Source organism: Miniopterus natalensis, chromosome 7, assembly GCF_054644295.1.
Source record: "Miniopterus natalensis isolate mMinNat1 chromosome 7, mMinNat1.hap1, whole genome shotgun sequence".
NCBI lineage: Eukaryota > Metazoa > Chordata > Mammalia > Chiroptera > Miniopteridae > Miniopterus > Miniopterus natalensis.
Genome location: NC_142087.1, coordinates 44,052,022 through 44,075,580, shown reverse-complemented (window position 1 = coordinate 44,075,580; position 23,559 = coordinate 44,052,022). Strand labels below are relative to the sequence as shown.

The 23,559-nt window shown below is 40.9% G+C and overlaps 1 pseudogene; it reads right to left on the bottom strand.

Annotated features, from left to right (window-relative positions):
• The window catches only part of LOC107535941 (protein PIMREG-like), a 73,050-nt pseudogene that overhangs the window by 4,285 nt on the left and 45,206 nt on the right, over positions 1-23,559 (bottom strand).

Below are 23,559 nucleotides of genomic sequence, written 5' to 3'. Positions count from 1 at the left end.
TTATAGTTTCATAGTCAAATGTCTTGCCTATATATCTAGTTATCGTTGAACATCTCAGTTTGGATTTTCCACAAACAATTCAGACTCATCAGGTTCAAAAGCGAGCTCATAATCTTTCATTCCAAACCTGGTTCTCTTCCTGAGTTTTCAGCTTCTCTAAGAGACAACCAGTTGTTCAAAGTCAGATACTTGGAAATGCTCTTTAAATGTATGTAGTCCTTTTAATCCAAAAGAATATGTACACCCTATGTTCTTTGCAGCATTATTTACAATAGCCAAGCTCTGGAAGCAACCCAAGTGCTCATCAATAGATGAGTGTGTCTTCAAATGCCCAGTGGCAAGTGTGAGTTGTCTTTGATTTTTACATTTTCCCTTTAAAATCCATGCTGATTGTTGTACTCTAGTTTTAAAAAATATAAATGTAATGTCCTATGCCTCTAGGAAAGTATGTCAAGAATATCCTGTTGCTCATGAAACCCTCATTACAGTGCCCTCTTTTTTTGTTGTTGTTTGAAAAGCACATAAAAGGGATAAATGAACAAAAGCTAATTGTCAATCAGGGGATAACTGTGAACCAAGCATTGGCCTAGGGTAGCACAGGGAATTACAAAGAAGTTGAGAAGATAGTCCCTGCCTTTGAATGGCCTCCAATTTATTTGTTTCTCTTTAACAAGCCCATGAAAGAATTACCCTTAACCTAATAACCGACTGGGCTAAGGTCTATGATGAATTTGCTTGGCAGGATGGACAGCACCGAATGGGGCTTGCTGGTGCGTTTGTTTTGAATTTGGAGGAATCATCATTAGCATCTGTAGCATTTTACACTCTGGGAAAGGGATCAGGTATCCTGCTGGCCAGAAGTCATGCGGATGGGAGTTTTAAGGTTTTCACATTTGGGACAAGTATAGTACAGGAAATTGAATGAAGTAGATCCTAAGTGACCCAGGACTTCCAGTTCAGGAGACTTTTTGAGACATACGACATTAAACACTCAAAGTTAGGGAGAGAAAGGGAAGTGATCAACAGGACAGGCTTTTACCAGGGATGTAAAAGTCCCATTCAGAGCTCATTCTGTCTGCTGCTGTTTAACTGCTGGGCCTCCATCCCTTTTCCTTTCAGTGACCCCCGTGCCAAGAACAATGTGGGTAGATGTTTGCTGAATGAACAAATGTATGCTCTGAATGACGAACCGAAGGTGTTAAATTGTATTTCGCATCCTGCACTTACTATAAGAAAGAAGGCATGCTCCTTAGTTTTAAGAAGACCTTTCACATCAAGGATTTATATAGAAAGTGTTTGCTTGTGAACCTTACGCAGAACAAGAGCCTTTTTCCATCTTCTGAGCGGTGTCTCCCCGAAGCTTGTTTTTTTGCCGTTGCATTCCTTGAGTCTGGCTCTAGAGGGTCTCCAGCAGGGAGGGTGCCCTGCGTCTGTTCTTGTCTGTCCTGACCTGGTGATGAGACCCCTGACCCTCCCACCCCCCCTCTGCTTAATGAGCTGCTTTGGAAACTCCTGACCTTGAGCTCATGTTCTCCAAGGACAATTTTAATGTTTCTTCTGACATGTGCACACCTTTATTCCTTAGGAAGGAGGCACCTGACCTGAAACCTTGCAAGATCATCCATATGACTCTCTCTCACTTGTGTTGCGACCAAAGTAGAAGACTAGATATCCTAATTCAGAAATATCTTCACCCAAGTTGTCATCCTGGACTGAGCTGAAGAGCTGGTATGGCAAAGGGCAAGGCACAGAGCCACACTGATGTGCAACAAGTCAAGCTGCCTTTGACTTGTTTTATTTATTAAGTGAACAGAATTGTATTAACCATAGTCCTTGGTTCATAAAATATTATTGTCATTGTTTCACGAATGGCTCTTTTATTTGTTTATTTATGCTTTTAATAGTATAATGGACAATGAATCCACTACCTGCTCAACTAATACATTGCCAATACCTGTTTATGTCTTTCGTTTATTTAGTTTTGAATTTCTCCTTTTACTGATAACAATGAGATCTTTGGAAACTATGAGGAGAAGCAGATATCTTTACTTAAATATAATCTACTCTACAAAAAAAAAAAAAGGCCCTCTAGGTGCCAAACTTCTGGGTGCAGCCATTCACAAAGGCAGTTTCATGAGTTATAGAATGGAAACTTAAGTCCTGGTGTGGAAATTCCAGCAGGCAGAGGTATGACTAAGAGTTGGAACAAGTATTTTGACCTTACTTTGTAGGGGCACGTTGATGTGGTGTTGCAAGGTGCTGCCCGACACGGCACCAGCTTCCTGAAAGGACAAAGACAGTAAAAGCTGACGCGTGTGTTTAGTCACACAAGTCAGTGAGTTATTTAAGGGTGCTTTTAACATTTACAAATTAGAACTATTTTCTCCTGTAACCCAATTCAGAGGATGTATGATCCACTTGAATATTCCCTTATGTTTCACATTGACACTGGATTACATGCTGGTCGGTGAGCAGCTGGTCTTCTAACAGTTTACTCCGGCCAGACTTTTTTCCTTAAATTTCTGACCATCTTAGACAGGCCAGTAAAGGAGCCCTTTAGTTTAGTGATTTAGTTGCTTGTTGATCTCTACCAGCAGAGGAATTTATTTCCCCTGCAGCTGGCTGTGGTCTGACGTTCTTGCCTGAACGTGCCTGGATCGGGAAGAGAAATTCTGTCTTGCTCTACAAAGCACTTCTCCATGTTGTCACTCCTTTGGGACTCGTGACTTTCTGGTTTAGAAGACCTTACTCAGGCTACAGCTTTTCTTGAAGATAAAAATTACATGCCAATTTCTGGAGAAGTAGAGCTGAATTTTTTCCTTGGCAAAGTAGCTAATTATAAATAATTTGGGAAGGAAAAGGCCCATGATTATTCTTAACCTAAAGCAGTATTCTCCTTCATGTTTTCAAGAAATACAGTTATTTATGATTGAGATTTACTCATTTGGATTTACATGTATAAAAATATCTATCCAAAGGGAGATTTAGTGAGCTGTACCTTGCTGGAAAAGTGCCCTAGCTCAGATCAGGCCATTAGCACCACCTAGTGGATCTCACAGGCACAGAACACACAAAGTCAAACTCCAGGACAAAGCTTCCAAAACGTTTTTTAGACCTTTGGGGAAGTGGGGCCATCTGGGACGAACTCATTTGTGACTCATACTTTCAGCTTCATTTTTTTTTGAAGTTGAAAACATGGAACATAAGACAATGTGTTAAAGAAAAGAGTAAACCAGCACCTAGATTATGTGGAAGGATATGTGTAGGGAGATTGGAAAAGGGAATTAGCATTTGTGGAACAGCTATTGCACACGATTGTAGAATACCTACCATGCACCACACTACATACTCTGGTTATGTTTTCTTGAAGGACGGAGTGGAGTTGGTGCTTTCTCTCATCAAAGGCTGGTAACCTCTGTTGTAAAAATAAGTGAGTACACCTGGGTATCGGGCTACTTGTGACTGCCCAGGCCATAGGATAGTAAACAGCGGCTAAAGCAGTTATACATTTTTTATTCACTCAATAAAGACTTATCGAGTGCTGGCTATGTGCTGCAATATGCCTATATCTTGAGATGGTTTTATTTTCACATCCATTGCCTTCCTTTCCTCATTGTTTCCACTTAGTGTAATTGGGTTTTTATGAATAAGGTTTGAAATCCCAGAGGACGTGGAGTTAACCTTTTTTTATCCACCTCAAAAACATTTTATTGGGTGCTCACAAAAATCCATAAGGTAGGTCCAAAAATCATATTATCCTCATTTTACACGTGTGAGAACTGTTGAGCAAAGAGGTTAAGTGACTTGCCAAGAGTCACACAGGTAGGAAATGGTTGAACGGATGCTTGAATCTTGATTTTGAAAATAATTTGATTTTGGCAAAATGTGATTTACATGTGCATGTTCAGGACAAAGAATCTCCTATTGTCCAAGTATATGCTACACCTATTCAGCAAAGAAAAACAACATTCTTATGCTATCATTAAAAATACCCCAAAGGAAAAGACAGAGGGCTCTGTTTTCAAACTGAAGTGGTGTCCGCAATAAACAGAACCAAGCCTAATTACAGAACATTATGCTCTGACCCCCAAGGCATGCACATTGAATTATGCTTCAAAATGCCCCAGGAGCACGGGAGGGGTGTAAGGGGCAGTGCAGAATAGGCTCAGGAGTGTGGACACACTGCCATGTTAATTCTGAAGGAGACTTGGGAGCCACACCTTTGGTATCTTGCTCTCAAGTACCATGCCAACCATTGCTCTGGGTTTCCTGCCTTTCCCAGAGACTTCTCCAGATTCTGTATTTTCCAGGGCACCGAAACCCTGCCTGGCTTTCAATAAATGTTCGGTAACAACAATAACACAGAAGTGATGTTTATTCAGATGGAAATTAACATGGATGAGATAACATTCTGGATTTCTGTTTCCCACCCCTAAGAGTGTAGCTACGTTTAAGCGCTGAGAGAGAGAATGGATTTAATACACACTGCTATTGCTGATAGAGATTGGCAACGCTTACCTTTGATAGGTTCTTTATTCTCAAAATGCTCTCACAGGTATTAGCCCCTTAATTAACCATATTTATGGTTACGCAGTGAAGTGAGTAGGATATATTTATTTCATTTTACAAATGGAGCTCAAGCTTAATTGACTTGCCTAATGTTGCAGCAATTGAACTTGTCCGAATTTGATCCTGACTCATTTTTAATTTTTTATTTGCTTAACCGCAGAGTGGGAGCCTCTGCTCTCGCCGGCAAGTGGGCATCCCCGGGAGCCTGTGCTCCGAAGGGCGGCGCAGGCCCCAACAGCAGGAGTCCCCTTCCAAGCTCGGCCTGCCACCTGCCTCGGTCAAGTCCCTTAGCCTCTCTGTGTCTCAGCTTTGTGTTAGTCAGGACTTCTGGTTATTTGTGACTAGGGTAATTATAAAAAAAGTATTATTACTGAGCTTTCTACAATTCATTTCTGTGGAACTTTATCTTACAACCTTGCCATTAGGAAGCACTAACGTAATAGCTCTGAGATAAATCTATTTTGTCATTCAAGAGTTATTAAAAAATTGATTGTGAAGAAATTAGATCATTTTATCGTATCTAATTTTTATTCTTTATAAAAAACACACAGTGAGCTTTATGGTTTTATTATCTTGTAAAAGACTTCCTAAAAGAATTCTATGTATTAGAAATTATTTTTTATGACCTAACTATAATTGTTCTGGTATCAAGCTTAAACTACTTTTAAAAGGCAATTTTTAGAAAGTCTTTTAAAGAGATAATACCAACAAGTTAAGGCTCATTACAAGATTGGATTTCTTAATGAAGAAAGGAAGGTGAGTAATGAAATGAGCAAAGTTTATCTTGGAAAGAAAAAGTTGCAAGAACCTATTCCTGGGAGACAGAGAACTACACTTCACATCTAAACCTATTTTGTATTTCTGATTGGCAATGCACTGGGCGAAATCCCCACAAGATCTGATTACAGCAAGTTCTTGGACAAGTGCTTATCTCTAATTAGAAGTATTTTCATCCACACTAACTAGGTGGATGTATGACATAGCTTTGCAAATTGTATCATAACCCAGTAAAACTGAACTGATTTAATACATCGATTTCCCCAATGAATTTGGGGAGAGTCCCAAAGATAGAATCCAGAGTTAGCTGATGTTATTTGGGAAAACAGTTTTACGGCCAATCCAGGAAAATGTCATCAGGTTTCTTACATGGATTTGTTCCTGGGAGATGGAAACTAATCCCTTTCAGTGATTGACCTTTGGTTCTAGAATCCTTGCAATTCTGTGTCTGTTCATGGACTAACGGAAGGGGTGAGGTGTCAGAGTCTCTGCAGTCATTCCAACCACCTCTGCTCCTCTGGGACCAAAACAGACGTAGCTAAGTTTACATCTCATGCTGGTTCACTTTTCCTTCTTAAGTTTCTGTTTTACCGAAATACGTCATTTTATATTCTCTGGAATCATAGATGAACTCCCATTTCTTTGCATGACTGCTAGCAGACACGTGGGACCCCTGTCCAGGGAACTCCTGGGTGTCTAGTGCCAGCACGCTGGGTAATCCCGTGGCTGCCCCAGTTTGCCAAGGCCTGCAGCTGTAGCAACGCTTGTAATCCTCTGAGCTGGGGAGAGCATTTTGCATTAGATTCTATGGCTGGGGAAGATCTTACTAAAAAATCTCTTCATATATGTTGTCATCTTTCACTGATTCCCTCAGCGCCCAAGTGAAAGGAGGTTGAGGCCCTGGGTTCTTTCCCACTGTGGACCTGTGAGGTTGTTCTCTTAACTCCAGTCACTAACTCCCCATATCAATCTGCTTAATGAGTATTAAGGAAAAAGTAATCCTCTGTGTTATGACCCTGCTTTTACCCCATCCCCCAGGACCCCAAAGTTCTGGATATAAAATAAAGTGGGATTTAAAGTCACTTTTTAAAAAAGATTGCAGCCAAGCCATGTGGAGGTGTTTGTTCTCTAGTGGGTGGTAAGCTGAAGTCTTAATTTTATTTTCAGTTTCGAGATCTGTTTTGGGGGCTTCACATGGGAAGTTAGGTGATCATGAATGGAAAGTAGTTGTACAATCACATGGGTCTGATTTAATTTAAGAGAACGATGCAGAGAAAAATTCCAGCAGTACCTTATTGCTGTGTTGGTACATACATTACTTAATATCTCTTTGTCAAGACAGCTTCTACTTTTGAATCTCTGTTTGTACAAGATAGATGATATATAAACATTTCCTAGAATCTCAACATAACCTAACAACACATTTTGTTCAGAAATCTGTTTTGGAAATCTGTTTTAGCTTTTGCATGCTTCTAGTGACAGGTTCATTTCATTGGTAGAGCTTTCCTATTATTAGAGGCCCCTTTTAAAATGCAAAACAATATTTGCCTTCCAGTAAATCCTTCCTCTTTGTTAAGTGAATTAACCAAGGAAGTCTTCCAAAGAAGAGTAAAACCACCCTCTACTAAATTCCATGGTGTGGCTGGCCCTGGATTGCCTTTGGCTGGTCAGGGCATTTATCATCCCAGGAGGGACCACTTGAAATTTCATAAATGCCTCCTTGAGCTGAATGACGAATTCCTTTGGCAGGGGCTGGGTGGGGTGGGAATATTCCTGTACCGTTTGTTCCGCTTGGACAGTGTCAGGAATCTGAAGGGCTTTGCTTTCTAAGGCACACAAATAGTTCTGTTTTGCAGACCCCAGAGATTCAGGGGGAGAAAGTTACCCAAAGCCTAGAGGAAAAGCAGGACATTGAAGGAGGCCAGGACCACTCTTCTCTTTATCCTTTTATCTCATTCCAGAACCATAAACCTCGTCTCCACCTTAGAGTGCCCCACTCTCCGCAAGCATGTGATGGAGATTGTGGCCCAAGTACTCATTAAACCTCAAGGAGCCCCAAGGGGGAAACACAGTCTTTTGTCTCCCTCTGGTGGACAACTGTACTAATCCACATACAACTCTGCCAAATTAAGGGATGGATTTCAGAAATAAATACACAAAGATTATATAGTATACATAGTAAAGGTACTTTAAGATACCACCCCCGTGCATTACTATTTCATATGCATGATTAAAATTCTTGAATGTCATACTAACCTCTATAATCTGTTTTAGTTCAAAGAATTTACCCTCACTTTGAAAGTCTAAATTTAACAGCTCACTGTAACTAAACAACCTAAAGAGAGTCTCCCACCTCCACACACCCAAGCATGGAGGATTTAAGTTTTGTCGTTTGTAATGAACTGTGGGCAGGATTCCTTTGGAAGGTTCCCCTCACCCTTACCCTTAGTGCAGAGGAGCTCTAACCTGGGCTTTGGTATTTACTGGGCAGCTCTCCTCAGAGCACCTTCCGGGGAGCACTTACTCCGGCGGTGGCCTCTGGGACCCTATTTCCTAGGCAGCTCCAAGCTTTCGGGGGACTTTTCTTAGGCTCAGACACCCCGTCATCGGCCCTCTGAATCTCTCCCATTGAAAGCAACACTGAGGAGCTGTCCCTGCCTCCCTCAGGTCTGACTGTCGCTCATGTTCTTCTGTCATTAGATTAACCTTCTCTTCTCAGGCTCAGTCCCCATTGGCAGGGTCCGGATGCTGGTGCTGGAGCAGCACCCAGCACTTCCCTCCCGGGGAGCCTCTTCCCACTGTTGGCTTCACAGGCTGCTGTTAATGCCTCCACGTATTTTGCTCTGACATTTGTAAGGTTCACTTAAATTCTATCACCTTCTCCCCCTAATATTCTTGCCCTTAAATAGACCATCTCTATAGTCTTCTTATAACTCGTAATGATCTTACCTGTAGTACAGTTAGATTTAAATAAATGTCCTTTCCTGATACTTAGTTTCCTGACTAGAATCTGATGCTTCTTTTAGTTTAATTTTTAAATTAACATACAGTGAAATTGGCTTTTTTTGGGGGGAAGTATACTGCTCTAGGAGTTTTAACACATGTAAATTTGTGCAATAGCCATTCCGATCAGCATGCGGAGCAGTTCTATCAGCCATAATGCTCCCTGTGATATCTCTGGTATTATATCTCCCTCATCCCTGCTCTCCAGCAACCATAGTTCTCGGCCTTTATAGTTCTGACTTTTCCACAGTATCATATAAATGAAAGCATATAGAATGGAGGTTCAATTTATAAGCTCAGTTATTTAATTTTTTAAAATGAATTGTGTGTTCAGTGTCATATTTAAAAACTCCTTGCCTAACCTGAGGTCTCAAAGGTTTCACCTAAATTCTAAATGTTTTATCCTAAATGTTTTATAAATTTCTGTTTAACACTTAGATCTATGATCCATTTTGATTTAATTTTTACATAAAGTGTAAGGGTAAGTGTGGGGTTAATTTTCTGCTTATGAATGTCCAAATGTTCGACCACCATTTGTTGAAAACAATATTCTTTCTCCTTTGAGTCTCTTTGTATAATTTTCCAAAATCAATTGACTATATTTGTGTGTATCTTAATTTTATTCCATTGATTATGGCTGTGTCTGATAACACATGGTCTCAATTACTATGTTTATTAGCAATTTGAAAATCAGTAGTGTGAGTTCTCCAACTTTGTTCTTTTTCAAAATTATTTTGGCTATTGTAGTTTTTTTGTCTCTCCATACTAATTATGGGACCAACTTGTACTTACCTACAAGAAATTCTTCTGGGAATTTTATTGGAATTGTGTTAGATCTATATATCAGTTTGGGGAGAACTGATGCTTTAAGTACATTGAGTCTTCTAATTTGTGAACACAGTATGTGTCTCCATTTATTTAGGTTTTATTTTATTAACATTTTGTAGTTTTCAGCGCACAGAGCCTGCACATTCTTATTACATTTACACTTGAGTATTAAAATTTTTTGGAAAGGTATTCTAAGTGATTTTGTTTTTAAAAGTTTAGTTTTTAATTGCTCATTCCTAGTATTTAGAGATGGAAAATTTTTGTGTGTGAGTGTGTTTACCATGGATTCTGCAAACTGGAAAATGGGCACCATGAGAAATAGCTGAATTAAGGCATCTTGCAAATACCCTAGTCAAGAAGAGTACCTGTTGGTAAGGGGCACTGGTTTCTGGAAGTTGTGGGATGGACCAATGGATAAGGTGAAGAGGGGAGGTGTCTGGGAACAGTGCAGTGGGGAGGCCTTGGCGGGCCCTCTCAGGAACAAAGGTATGTGCCCCATAAGAGAGCCTGCTTCAGGAAAAACCCACGTTAACCAGAGACGCACTGAGACAACCATTACCGTGTGAGTTAAATAAAGAAATACCTGTCCCTCTCCTTCACCCTCTTCCCAGTCTTAATACTTTGAAGGTGCCAGAGTCTTTAAATTTGACACAAGTTTGCATTTTTGCATTGGCTTGTTCTAAGCTTTGAAAAGCAAAAGTAAATAGAAAGTTTTCATCAGTTAAGAGAGACCCAGCATAGCACTGGGGAAAAGATAAAACCATTTCATATTGTACAAAAACTGGCAACACTGACTTAGAGCCACTCATGCTTCAGCCTCAGCTTAGATGTCACTTCTCAGGAACGTTAAGCCTCTGGACTGGGTTAGGTGTCCCTCTGAGAGGCTCCTGTGGTCCTGCACTTACCCCTGTTTTATCACATATCACAATATATTTAACTCCTGCTTCATTCTGTATACTGTTAGACTCCAAGTACATTGAGGGCAGGGCATGTGTTTCATTTACTTGTGTGTACACAGTGCCAGCGGGCTGCTGCCCAGCAGACATTTCAGTCCATGCAATGAGTTAAACATGCAGAGAAACTGTGGCCTTGCTATACACAGTTCCATCATCTCTAAAATTCTACAAAACTTTCCAAAATGAAAAAAAATCTTTCTAATTAAAAGAATTACAGGGAAGTAGCTTTTTCAATGAATTGATTTTTATTTATTTTTGGTCTTTAGAGCTGACCAAAGATGAAATGGACCATCTAAGGAGGTACACACCCAGACACTGGGGGGTGTTCATGTCTACACTGGATGAACACTGGATTTGGGGATTTGTAGTGATTCAGATGAATGGTAGGACTAGGCCATCTTCAAGTTCTTTCCAACCTTGAACTTCTGATTAGTGTTTCTTATGCTTTTAAATAGATTATTATCTATTAACTATTGAACCTAGTGAAACATTCAGTTCTTGAGTGGATGCCGAGGCTCTGTAAGGTTCATCTTGCATATTACTGAAAACAAAATCTGAGGCCAGAACCAGTCATTCAAGGAAATGTTTTAAAATTATTGACCCATTTATGGTAATTCAGATAATGAATTTTAATATAATTAGTAATTATCATTGCAACGGAGAGGTGAGTCTGAATCAATCTGGTAAGTACCCCAGTGACTCTCCAATCAAGTAATTTGGGACTGAGTGTCCTAAAAACTACTAAGTCTGACTTTATTATCCCAGCCTCTGCTGGGGAGGGGGGACCCTGAGGTGCTGGTCTTGGAGGAGAAAAGGGAGGCAGCAGGACAGTGTCTTCCCTTTGGCTGCATTTTAGAATTTCCTAAGGAGAGCTTTTATAAATCCTCAGGATCCTTGGGGGTAGGACCCAGGCCTCAGTCACTGCTGACTCTCCCTAGCTGACCCGAGTGTACGGCCACTGAGCGAGAGGAGCTGACTGCGCCAGGCAGGAGCTGGCATGTTCAGGAAGGTTTGTTAAACAGAATGAGGAAGTAGGTGATTTCTTTATATTATAGGTAGCGTCTTTATGCATCTGCTGGCCTCTTGAATACTGGCTTTCTATAGGTTTGTACTTCAAGGTCAACCTTCCTTTTTTTCTTTTTCGTATGTGATTGAGGAAACACTTATGCTCCCCTTCCCCGCCCCCACCCAGCACATCACTCTTAACAGACAATGACAGGAGATTGCAGTGTGAACTGATGGAGTTAAATAAGGAGCAGGTTTTGGGAAACCCGGGGGAGAGGGCTTGCTGGTCCTGAGTGTGCTTGGCCAGCCAAGTCCTTACTACTGGTTGACCAGCTGGCTTTCTGGAGCCGTCAACCGAGAGGCAGTGCTTAGAGCTTCTAGAAAGTGCATATACGGACACAGGAAAGCGTCTGGTGACTTTTATTTCATGTCCCCAGACCCACTTACCACGAAGCAGAGAGGGCCTGTTTGGCGTATCATCACATCTGATTGGTATGCTGAATTTCATCCAAAGACAGGGAGCACACCCTAGGGAGATTTACACTTATTTCTTTAGTAATTTACTGCTTCCTGCTCCTGAGAGTCTAGTAAACGAAATAACAATGGGCTGGGGAGAGAAGGAATTGTTCTCATCCTTAAAATAAGAAACAACATGCTTTGGCATAAAGCAGCCCTCGCTCGCTACTGTAAACATCAGCAATCCTGCACAGAGAGCTGCTCGCTGACGCGCCCCCACCCAGGGAAACGTGCGCACAGCTCAGACATACACACTGGGCCCAGGCGGCAACAATGGAAAATAGGACCTGAGGCCTTTTCCCAGGTTTTATCTTTAGCAGGCATCAATGTCGAATGTAGTAAGTCAGCTACTAAGTTCTCCCAGAAAGAGTCTGGCTTCCTCTGTTTGTATGGAATTTCCTCCAAGTGTGTGGCTGGAGAGACCCAAGTTCACAAAGAACAACAGTGTGGGACGGGATTAATGTCACCTGTCTTTCCTTGTCTGCTCTGCTTCTGGGGAATAGTGCACTCCAAGCAAAACTAAACAATGCCCAGCGACTTCAGAGAAGTAGCTACTTTAATTCCCAAAGATTTTTCACTAGAAAGTACACATGTGCTATAAAAAAATGACAGGAAAAAAACATACGCTTTCCTGATGCCCTCATGGCTAACTTGAATACTCTACCATGAGAAAGTTGTGTTGGGAATGGTTATGAACATGATTTTAAGACATAAGTGTCATTATTGGCTGTGGAAGCGGAACACAGACATTTGGCTTCTGACGACTGACGAAAAATTAGAAAACAGCTTGTGTTTCATAAACTTTTTACTTTAGAATTATGAAAACAGATAGATAGATAGATGATGATAGATAGATAGATAGGTGATAGATGATAGATAGATGATAGATAGATAGATAGATAGATAGATAGATAGATAGATAGATAGATAGATATTGGCAGGAATAGGTCATTGAATCACAGATTCACAGATGTCAGAGCCAGAGATACTTTAAAGAGCATCCCGTCTGCTGGTTTTACCCCTCCGGGTGCACAGAATCTTCAGGGGGCTGCTTAAAGCACAGGTTGCTGGGCTCGCTTCAGACTTTCTGATTCAGTAGGTCTTGAATGAGGCCTGGGAATTTGCATTTGTAACAAATTCTCAAGTGATGTGGATGCTGCTGGTCTGGGAACTGCACTTTGAGAACCTCCGGTCTGGTGCATTCTTATTTTATAGTTGAGGCAGCTGAGTCCTGAAGACGTCAAGTCTGGCCTTCTTGTTAGGCCCTGTCCCCGTCCAGGGGTAAACTCCACTCGCGGACTACGTGTTACCCTTTCTCAAGGACTGTTCCTTCTCCTGGCATCAGCTTTCTAGTTAATTATGTTAGTCCACATACAAAGGTTCCGTGACAGTGTCCGTCTTAGAAGACAGCTCCCGGGGCTCACATCTTTTTCCAGCTGTGCCCTGCAGAAAATCTCCCCAGAGAGGAGCTGTAGTCATTGTTCCATTTCCTCTCCTCCCATTCAGTCTTGACCTCACTCTAACTAGGCTCTCATGGGATCACTTCACTGAAACAGCTCTTGTCAAGGCACCAACCACCTTCTTATTGCCAAATACAATGGCCAATGTCTCGGTATTGTCTCACTTGTCTAACCAGCTTCACAGTTGGTTCTCTTTCCTTAAAACCGTCGTGGGCTTGGGGACACCTCTCAGTTCTCCTTCCTAGCCACTCCCTCCCAGCCTTCTTTGCTGATTCTTTCCCCTTTCCCTTACCTCTAACAATTGGAGTTCCCTAAAGCTCAGTCCTTAGACCTTTTCTTCATTTACATGTGTTCTCATTATGGTCTATCCAGTAATAATTCACACACTTATATCTCCATCTGGACCTCTTCTCCTAAACTGCAAATTCACAAACAGGTGGTTCTCACTTTGCACACTGGTGTGGGACTGTAAACATGAGTGTGCGAGCTGAAACCTTGTAGTGTTGGTAACGATCAATGTGGAAAATATTATTATTCTGGAACCTTTGTTCAAAATTTAAAACTCTTCCTGTCAGTTATAAATGTATAGTAAAATGAGAAAATAAGACTAACACTTAAAAGGAATATTTATATAGTTTACAGTAATTTAAAACATTAGGAACATTGAAAATTAGTGTTTTATTTCTTTGTAAAATACCTATCAAGAGTAGCTTGGCCTGGCCAGGCGTGGCTCAGCGGTTGAGCATCGACCTAGGATCCAGGCGATCGAGGTTCAATTCCCTGTCAGGGCACATGCCCGGGTTGTGGGCTCGATCAATGACTCTCTCATCATTGATGTTTCTATCTCTCTCTCTCCCTCTCCTTCCTCTCTCTGAAATCAATAAAGATATATTAAAAAAAAAAAAAAAGAGTAGCTTGAACTGGCTTGCCTTCTTGCTGTATAGCATGGTGTGGAGGAGCATCTTTTCTGAGCCTCGGCGAATTGTCATAGTCTTAAAGGTTTGGATGAACTTCCAACAGTTTAGCCTTCACGCTTTCATTGTTGTGAAATATCCCCAAGAGTTTCTCAATGTGAAGTTTTTTTTGTCAGCATCACCTCCTCTGGGACATCTTTCTCTTTCTCGTTACAACCACTTTCCTCCTCTGCCTTCACCCAGGACTGCACATGGAAGGTCTCTTGAGTGGTGGCAGGGACAATATTCCCAGGCCAGCTATCCCTTCTATAACTCCATTTATGTTTGATTCAAATTTCGCTTTCAGCATTACCACTTTTTTCTTTGTTACACTATTTTTATTGGCCAATTCCCTTTTTTGACTACCCATTCTGGTGGACTGTCGTGTGGGTTTATCACTGGGATACAAGGAGGCATCACAGTGACACATTTTGCTGTCTGTGAGAACTGAGTGAGACATTAACCAAAACAGTAACTAATCACAGGCAGGCTCTGAGAGAAGTGGCACGATTGGTCACTGACCATAAAGTGCATCTGTTATCTGTGGGCCGAGGAAGCAGTGAAGTTGTACTGTCTGCAGTTACTCACAGTTCATATACTGTGGGTAACTGGAATTTGTTAGAGGACTGGTGGTGTCTAAATTTGTGCATAATTTCTGAATTGTACAGAGTAGTTCACCTGTCTACTTGACAACCTTGCTTGTTCAATAAATATCTCATACTTTACATGTCCTAAATTGAGCTTTTAATTTTCTCCAACTCCAGGCTTGCAACCCTCCTTGTCTTGTTAAAGGACAACTTCCTTCTTTTAGTTGTTCAGGTCAAAAACATTGGAGTCATTTCTGACTCCTTATTTGCCCTTATATTGCTCATCCAATCCATCATCAGACCTTTTCAGCTCTATGTTCAAAATATAGAGTCCTACCGTTTCTCAGGGCCCACTGCTGCAGCCTCCTCTGGGCCACCATCCTCTCTCTCAGCTTCCTAACTGGCCTCTGCACTTCTGCCCCAGGGCCACCACACCTCTGCCCCACAGCAGTCAGAATGAGTCTTCAAAATGCAAGTTGCTCATGTGACTTCCCTGCTCAGAATCCTTTAATGGCTTCCTATTTCAGTCTGAGTAAAAGCCAGCCATTCCATAACGATCTCCAAGGCCCTGTGTCATCCCCCCAAGGCTACCTCTCTCACCCCTCTCCTTTCACATCCGCCCTTCACCCACTCTGCTCTTGCTGCTCTGGTCTCCTCACTCGTCCCTGGACAGGCTGAGAATACTTTGCCTCAGGGCCTTGGCACTTGTTTTAAACACACGCATCTGGTAAGTGTCTTCCTTGTATATCCACATGGCTCATTCCTCTCGTTTCCTTCTTGCCTCTGTGCAAATATCACATTTTATAACACATACAAAATAACAATACCCACCTTTCCACTCCCATAGCTCTCTCACCATCCAACATACTACATATTTATTTGTGTATTTCCCCTGCAAGGGCAGAGATTTGGTAAGTTTGTTTAAAACTTTATTTCCAGAGCTTAGAACAGTACCTGGGTCATAGCGGGTCCTCAACAAATATTTTTTGGAAGACTAGATGATGACTATTGCTGGTTTGTGGCAGTTCTAAGAACCTCATCTCCAAGAACAGCTTCTGAGTGATGATCAGGGCAGTGACCTTAGTGCTTTGGCTTGTTCGGATTAGAGATGTAGAACAGTCCTAGAGGTGTAAAAATATCAAAAACTATCTTATGGAAGTTAGTTTTTTCCTACAGAGTATGCACATGTTGTCTGGGAATTTTTGGTGGTCTTTTGCCTCCAAGTGTACCTTATTAAACAGATCCAAAAATTGTGGGTAGTTTTTGTATAAATAAGTTGAAGCAAAAATATTTTTTATGATTTGGCTATTTTTGTTTTCACTTATGTTTGTTTTTTGTTTTTTGTTTTTTTGAATGATAGGGGAAAATGGAACAAGGGGAGAAAAAACACACACAACAAAGCTAAAAACCCTGTAGTTGATCAGATGTGTAAGAACCATGGTACAAAGGACTGAAGGAAAAAGAATCAGGTAAGAATCTAAAAATATGGTGCTGGGATAGACTGATTTTCCTTTGGAGGTTTTGTTAGACACCTCTTAGGCAGAAATCCTCTTGGATCCTTGTTTATACTCCAGGCATTGCTGGGGCCCCTGGCTGCATGCAGATATAACTTGACAACGCCATACCTTAGCCTCACTGTATATTTCTTACTTTCTGTCCCAGGGCTTACCTGCCTGCATTAAGTGAGATGCCTGCAGAAACCCACCTGGGCGTTCTGGAGAGAATACAAACCTGCAGATGTGAGGACAACTTTTGGTTAGTAGGGGATAGGAATTGGTAGATAAATATTTCCCTCTTTCATCTCTTGGGTGAACAATTCTGAAATGCACTCTTCATGATTCTCTTAGCGGGTCCCAGGGGGATCAAGCCTCAGCTGGTGAGGAGCTTGGCTTCCCCTCTTCCCTCTTGGAGTCATCCCAGTCTCTCTGAGTCCTTGGAATCACATCTCAAAATAAAGGACCTGTACACCAGATCTTGTCTCAGGCTCAGGCTCTGGTGGGAGACTAGGCTAAGACACAGTTCAAGCAGACAGCCTTCTTTGAACACTGTTGTTCTAATTGCTGAGAGGAGCACAGCTTTCTACAAACTCCCTTACCTCTGAGATGTTCCCGCTTCACTCAGAGACCCTCCAGTAGCTCCCTTGGCCTGTGTAACAATGCTCCTCATTGATGACGCAAATCCCTAGTGTAGAAATTGAAGACAGTGTGTTACATTCTGACCCTACCTACTTGAACAGCTCTAAACTGATCCTCCTATTTTTCCCAATATGCCGCCCACATCTGTGTGTGTGTGTGTGTGTGTGTGTGTGTGTGTTTCCCAAGGATTTTTCCTCAAGCCTTATATTTTTCTAGAACCTTCCCAAACCACTTGGCTCCCAACAGTCCTGCCTTCTGTACACCCCTTGCTGCACTTTTTGTTTGCACCACCCGTTTGGTACTCACGCCATGGTGCCTTAAATGATTATTTATCTCTTTATTTATATGTTCTGGCTCAACTTTATTATAACCATCTGTGGGAATAGATTGTATCTTACAATCCAATACCTCACACAATACCCTGAAAAATAAATGCTACCAATGCCGAGACTGACACGGTGGTGCCATGATCTGAATCAGTGTTTATCAAAGTGTAGTCACAGGGTATTAATAAGTGTTATAAGAACAAAAGTGTTCTGTGTTTAATCAACTTGGGAAACCCTGGAGGACGTCTCTGAGTCTTTATATCAACCAACCTTCATTGCAAATCTCTAAGAGAAAAACAATATATTATTTCCCCAAACTTATTTGGCCACAGAAATTTTCTTCATGAAGCATTACCTGAGGCTAGTCTCTTGAAATACATGCTTAAACTATTTTTAAATACATGGGTTGTCTAAACTTCATAAAAATCCTAACTGTCTAGGGCAGAGTGGGGGTGTAGGAGATGGATGGAGGTCACAGATGGAAATACTACATGGTATGAGAGACAAGAGTCACCACCTGAAAGTCACTAATGAACATGTGTCAGACTTTGTTAGCTGGCCAGCTGAGTCTATAAGGGCTGATGGCACATATAGAAAAGGCATAGTCAAGTTTGGATGGGCAGTGTGTCTTTAGGAGGCACGTGTGACTATGGAGTTCTCTTGCAAATATAGGGCTCCTGGAAGCTGGATTTTCGGAATGCTAAGGTGAGAACACAGATTAGACTCGTCTACAAGGACCATTGCTCCATGCACCAATCATTTTCTATTGTTCTCAGGCCTATTCCTCACCCTTCTGCTGCAAACTCCATTTCTCTGGCTCTCCTACTAACCCAGTTAAACTAAGTTGGCCAGGATAGAGGTCAGAGGAATGGAGATCTCTCTGTCTCTGTCTCTGTCTCTGTCTCTGTCTCTGTCTCTGTCTCTGTCTCTGTCTCTGTCTCTGTCTCTGTCTCTGTCTCTCTCTCTCTCTCTCTCTCTCTGTTTCTGAGACTGTTTTTCCAGTTTCCAGCAGGGGCAGCATCTTTTCTGAGGTTTCTGGGTCCTGTTAATACCTGCTCCTCTGTTCTTCCAACGGGTAAGGTAGTGGCTCCCTGATTTGATTAATCTCTGGATTGCTTTACCACCCCCTCTTTGTTTTATGAATGCTTCCATCACTTGTGTAACCAATTTCCTATTATTATTATTATTATTATTATTATTATTATTATTATTATTATTTATTGTTGACAGTATTACAGATGTCCCTCATTCCCCCCTTTCCCTCCCTTTCCCCAGCCCCCGCCTTACCCCAGGCCTTCACCACATTATTGTCTGTGTCCAAGGGTTATGCATATGTGCATATATGTTCTTCAGTTAATCTCTTCCAGTCCCGTCCCCTCTGACAGCTGTTAGTCTGTTCCATGTATCCATGCCTCTGGTCCTATTTTGTTCTTCAGTTTATTTTGTTCATTAGATTCCACATCTAAGTGAGGTCATGTGATATTTGTCTTTCTCTGACTGGCTTACCTGAAGTTGTTTCTAGTTTCTCACTGGACTCTGAGTGAAATACTACATATTTACACTTGGCCTCTCTCCTTGATAATGCTCCATTCAGGGCAATGCCTCATGTTCTTTTTCATCTCTCTGTGGTGCCAGACACATAGGAAGTACTCAATATATGTTAACTAAAAATAAATATGACCATTTCCTTTTACTATAAATTTGCTTATATTCCTACAAAAATTTGGAATATCTATGTACTGTTGTATAAATGTACAAGAAAGAAAATTCTTCCTATGACTACACTGAGCACGGGGAGAACCAGAAAATTCTCCGGAAAACTGGAAAACTGGTTAAGGAAAGTCAGAACTTTTCTCATTCCCAGGGGCATTAGAGAGAGTGATTTTCTTAGGTCAATTCTCCTTGGGAGGAGATTTCACTCTAATAGTCCTGTTTGTTTTACCTCCATAAGGCCATCATCTCCAAACAGGCTGGAGAAAAGAGACACCTCAAGGAAGGAGAGGATGTATTTATCTTTAAATGTCCAAAAGAATGACAGTGCTTTATCTTAGGCATATAGCTGTCACCTCTCTAATTGTAATGCCTTAGAATGGGACAGTTTCCATTTCTGTTTAGCAAGTGGGGGTTTATATTTAATCACCTTTTGTTTAACAATGATGAGTATTTAGATGTACCAAGAGGTGGAAAAATCAAGAAGTAGACTAGAAGACCTTCCAAGGGTCCTTGTGATTCATTTAGACTGAAAATTTCAGTTCTCTGCTACTAATTTATAGAACCTCTCGCATGTCCTGGTCTATTCTGCACTATAGATTTGTCTTTAATAGGACTGTTACTTCAAAGTATAAGAGGCTGTATATTAGTTAGAGTTCTTCCAGAGAAACAGAACCAAATAGGAGACAGGCCCATATACATATATATATATGTACATACAGGGTGGGGCAAAAGTAGATTTACAGTTGTTCACATAGAAAATAATACAATAATTAATAAGTAATACAAGAATAAACTGTGTTTTGTGTACTCACAACTGTAAACCTACTTTTGCCACATCCTGTGTGTGTTTATGTGTGTGTGTATATATAGAGAGAGATTTACTATGAGGATATGAGGGATTGGCTTATGCAATTATGGATCCTGAGAAGTCCCACCATCTGTCATCTGTTAGCTGAAGGCCCAGGAAAGTTGGTGGTATAGTTTAGTTCAAATGCAAAGGCCTGAGAACCAGGGAAGCCAATTAGGTAAGTTGAGTTGTGTTTAATGTTTGCTGTTGCTATAGGTATCAGAAGTTTCAAATTTCTCTTGCCTCCTTGTTTTTGTCTCCTCTGTTAACTTTGACTTCCCGAAGTACTCCTCCTTAGAGAGGTCCTGCATCTTGCAGCTCTTTTAGCTCTTGGCCACTGTTATTATACTGAAGACTCATTGGTGGCAGTGGTGGAGGTAAAATATGGGGGAGGGAAGCATTCTGTAATCTTATTATTAGCCTCAGTCTTGTGGGCTGTGTCCTTGGGCTGTGATCTTCACAGGTGTATCTTAGCTATTTCTACTTCCCTTTTAGATGAGACAGGAAGGCTGGGGGGAGGGTCTATGAAAATTAAGTGTATGGCGACACTATTCATCTTGGGCTTTACTTTATATTGTTGGTTCCTATAAGCAGTGATGGGACCATAGTTGTCAAAAAGAGTGAGAAAGACTAAACTCTGAAGAAGGTTGGAGATGCTGGGATTTCCTCAAACAGAATTCTGGAGCAAGAGCATGGCAGTCAGGGTGATCCATGGTGATGTGAACTGGCTCATGTTCCCTCAGTGGGTTAAAGAAAGGAAAAGGAAAGTCCTGGACTGGGAGACAAAATGCAGGTGAAACTAGTAAGATATTGCAACTCTCACAATCCCAGTGCCCATGACCATATAGGGTAATACTTTAAGCAAGAAAAGAAAACTAAGCTGCATATAATTCCATGTTGAGAAATGAGGAAATGGGGTCATTATTAAAAGGTTAAAGTCTATTTGGCAAGTTCCCTGAATGGTAAAGATGTGACTTTGGCCCCATCTCTTCTCCTGGCTCAACCACTGCTCATGAATTATGGTCCAAGTTTGTTAGTGAGTTCAGGGGTGGGGTCCATGCCCTCATCATGTAACCTTGAACCAGTGCCCAAAATGACTTCGATTTTCTCACTATGAAAACAAATATAATGGTGACCACAAAACTAAAATATCAAACCCTGGGAATTGCTGTCCTGAGGAAACAATGCTGGCACCAGAATTTCTGAAAAGGAAAGTCACATTCCACAACTACCTGAAAGTCTGTGAAAATGGAAATTTTTTAAAAATAGGGAAAAAGAAAGACTGCCAATTCAAATGATGGATTAGGTGCCTCCTGAATAATTAGTGAAGTGCTATTAAAATTAGTGAGGTTCTGAACATTCCTAGGTAGCATAATCATCTGCTGCCATTTGGAATTCAGGAAGTGTTTACAATGAGTGAATAAATGAAATGAATCAATAAACAAGAGGTATTAGCTGCCTTTCAGTGGCTTTCTCTAACTAATCTAACTACACACTCATCATTATTCCTTGTTTCTTTGGCCCTACCATCTCAACTTGAAGTTCCTTGAAGACTATATTATGATGTACACTTGAAATCAATATGATCCCATTAACCAATGCCACCCCAATAAATTTAATTAAAAAAGGAAAAACACAACAAACAAAAAAAATCCCACTTGCTCTCTAATGATGAAAACTGATAGGTTAGAAAGCCTCCTGGGTATATTATACCATTTCTCAGGCTCATATGCCTTAAAATAGTAAAAAACAATTTTTTATTGATATTTTTAGAGAGTGAAGAAGGGAGAGAGAGAAACATTGATGTGAAAGTGGACCATCATTTGGCTGCCTCCTGCATGTTCCCTACTGGGGATCGAGTCCACAGCCCGGGCATGTGCCCTGACCAGGAATCAAACTGGCAACCGTTCAGTGCACAGGACGACACCCATCCAACTGAGCCACACCAGCTATTTTTGTAGGCATAAAAATTTTCAAACTCCTCAATAGTAAGCTTAACTCTTAACTAACTAAATACAAGGGGAGAAAAATAGCATCTTAATTTTTTTTAATGAAGGAATTAAGGCAGAGAAGGTTATCTAATTTGTGGCAACATTAAGAAAACCTCCAACTGCAACTCCTTTCCTCTGCTGAAAATGCACCAAGGGCTAAGCCACACCCAGGCCCAGTTTTCCTTCAGGACTTTGTGCCATGATTTTTCACTCTAAAACCTCAAGCTTCTTCTTCTGTGTGGCTCTATTCTTCTAGACTAGCTCTTTTTAGAATATGTTCCTTGGATTTCTGTGGAGGTGATCCCTGTTCTAAATAACATTTGGGAGCCACTGGTCCTCCTGTCTTCATTTCTTTCCCACCAGGCCTGGATTTTACTGATAATCATAGTAATGTCCTTAATCCTTATCTGTTCACCCCTGTACCCAATCAGTTTTTCCAGGTGCATGCCTCTCCCAGTGTTTGTGTTCTGCTGTCTGTCTGTCTTGGGACTACTATATAGAGAAAACTACGTGACCAATCAGATTGGCATCGATACAAACTCCAGCCAGGCCTTCTGCATAGTTCAGAAACCTTCTTACTTGTCCTTGGTCAGCTTGTTTTCTTTTTCCCCACAGCAGCTATTTTAAAATGTACTACTTTCTTTAGGAATTCTATTCCTTTCATTCTTCTCATTCTCAGCCAGCAATGTGTTCATAGTCTTTCCCTCTTCAAAGAGAAAATAGAGATCATCACCAGAAAGGCATTCTCTTCCTGTCTCCCTTAAAACTTGCCTATGGCAGATCCTCTCCCTTCTCATAGTCTCATAGGAAGAGGCATCTCCCTTATCTTAAGGTAAAATCCCTCCCCCTCTACCCTGGTTCTCACTCCCTCTCTCTTTTGTATCTTTTATTTCTCTCTTCCACTGCCTCTTTCTCTTGAAGATGTAAAAATGTCCACAACCTGAGAAATAACTTCCCTCACTCCCACTAACTCAATCTTTCCTGTCACTACTTTCTTCTACTTCAATTCCCTTTGATTCCTTAATTCATCATAACTTGGCTTCTATCTCCAATGCAATTATTTATAACAATTTTTAAATTTTTATTTATTGATTTGAGAGAGAGAGGGAGAGAGAGAGAAAGAGGCATCGATTTTGTTGTTCCACTTATTTACGCATTCATTCATTGCTTCTTCTATGTGCCCTGGCCAGGAACCGAACCCCCAACCTTGGCGTATCGGGATGATGCTCTAATGCTCTAACCAACTGAGCTCCTCGGCCAGGGCTCTAATGCAGTTGTTTTTAGTTTTATTTGAAAATTACTGAACAATCTCTAAAAGTGAAAGTCACCCATAATTTCAACACTTTAAAGGTATAAAATAAGAAACGATTGTTTCCCTCTCCATTCATCTAATACCCCAGAAATGGATGGGTTATATTAGAATATTAACCCTTTGTCTCACTATTTCACTATGTTTTTATATTTTTTATTTCCTACACAGAAACTCCTGATTTGTATGTGGTCAATACTCTGTATTTCCCTTTTATGGCTTCTGAGTTTCTTATCTTGTTTAGAAAGACCTACATCTCAAGGTTCTGAAAATGTTTTACTATTTAAAATATATTTATGTAGTTTTTTTCTCATTTACTTCCTTATACCTGACATTTACTTTAGGACTTAACATTACTTTATCCTACATGGCTAGCCACTAGTCCCAGCTCCAATTTTTAAAAGAATATATATTTTCCCACTGAATTAAAGTGCTGCTTTTATTAAATGCTAAATTTCTGAATATATTTCAGTGTTCTTTAGTCTGTTCCACTGATCTACAGGCATACCTTGGAGATACTTTGAGTTTGGTTCCAGACCACCACAATAAAGCAAATATCACAATAAAGTGAGTCACACGAATTT